The following is a 1793-nucleotide window of genomic DNA, read 5'->3' as shown; positions in this document are numbered from 1 at the left end:
CGTGCTTTAGCTGGGAAACCGCCCGCCTGGTGTGCTGAGGTGCCATTCCACCCACCCTGGGGCAGCTGGCCGAATGGCAGACTCCTTGGCATAAAGTGTCACTTCAACTTTGGAGGGAGGGGGCTGGGTGGACAGGAAGGTGGGGCCTTACCTGCAACTGCTCAAGGCCTGGTGGGGCTTGGCCGGAGACTAGGAGGCTTCCCGGCCATCCCGGCCCTTCTCAGAGTCAGGCTGAGTTCCACTTTGCTCACATTGAGCAGCTCCCCCGCCACTCTGCACGTGCAGCTGACCTCTGGCTGGTGCAGAGGTGCCAGGAGGAAATCCAAGACTGTCCTCCTCCATCAGGTGGATGCCTAGTCCCATGTGAGGCCCAGGAGACTGCACAGCAGGGTTGTGGCCAGTTCTGGATACTCCTCAGGACACAGTGGCCAGATCCTGCCCACTCTCAAAGCCCCAGGCTTGCCGCCTCGGGGCCTTTCCCTTGCTGCTTGCTTGGCACCGGGGCTCTCCCACCACATAGTCAGAAGCTGAAAATGTAGAGGCTTCCAGTGGCCCTTCCCGACCCCTCCCCAAGGTGTCCACCACCATCAGAGCTCTCTCTACCCCAAGTTCTTGAGAGACCTTTCACATCGTTCTTATCTCTTTCATTTTCCTCCTGCACTCAGTCATCCTCATCCTCTTTCCCTCAGATACCAGCTCGGCGAGGTAGGAGTTTGTGCAAAGCGTATGAGGTTGACAGAGCTGGGCTCTTTTGCTAAGATGGCAGCCCTAGCTGGGGACAAATGCAGAGCCAGGGCCAGCTGCCAGGCAGATCTGAGGGGCTGGCGGGACCCTAGGGCATGCCACCTTGGGGACACGGGGCTCAGGCAGGGAGTGGCTGTGGCCCTGGCTTGGCAGGGCTGGGGCGCTGCCTGCCTCCTGCCTGGTGCAGCTCAGGGCAGCCGTCCCACTGTGCGCAGGACTTCACCCTCAGTGCCGCCCGCCCTGCACCTGGGCATAAAAACTCCAGGTGACTTGGAGCCCAGCAGGGTCGGCACACTGCGCATCTGCCCCTTGACTGCTTGGCCTCCCGCCGTGTCCCAGGGGCCCAAGGCCCCCTCAGGGCAGTGTGAGGCCCAGCCGTGGATCCTGCAGACTGGGCGCACGCCCAGTGTCATGGCTGCAGCTGCCCCTTGTCTCCTCCCTGCCGCTCCTCACTGCCCCTGGCCAGGCCTCCCCTCTGGAGCCCCATGCAGCTTCTTCCTGTGGGACGCTCCCCCAGAGAGGGGGACTCCAGCCAGGGACAAACCAGGCAGCCCAGTTTTGATGCAGCCTCCTGGCATCCTGAGCAAACTGCCCTCACCAGGGCTGTGAGGAGGTGGCCAACAGCCCAGAGACAGCCTCTCCTACTCAAGGGCCAGGACAGGGGCAAGTCAGGTCAACAGGGCCAGACACAGGCAGCGGGGAGAGTGGGCAGTGGCTGGGACCCAATAGCAGGTGCATCTTGGACCTCTGGCAGTCCCTCCAGCAGTCTCTCCAGCAGTCCCTCCACAGTCACACTCTGGGAGGAGCCTAAGCTGGTGGCCCCTCACTCAATAGCTAGAGGTCCAGTCGGGTTACTCCATCACCACAGCCTGCAGGTCCAGACTCTGGGATCCACATCACAGCCTGCAGGTCCAGATCTGGGATCTGGGTCACAGCCTGCAGGTCCATACTCTGGGATCCACATCACAGCCTGCAGGTCCAGATCTGGGATCTGGGTCACAGCCTGCAGGTCCAGACTCTGGGATCCACATCACAGCCTGCAGATCTGG

Source organism: Spermophilus citellus, assembly GCF_964194105.1.
Source record: "Spermophilus citellus genome assembly, chromosome: 6".
Lineage (NCBI taxonomy): Eukaryota > Metazoa > Chordata > Mammalia > Rodentia > Sciuridae > Spermophilus > Spermophilus citellus.
This window is presented reverse-complemented; position numbering follows the sequence as displayed.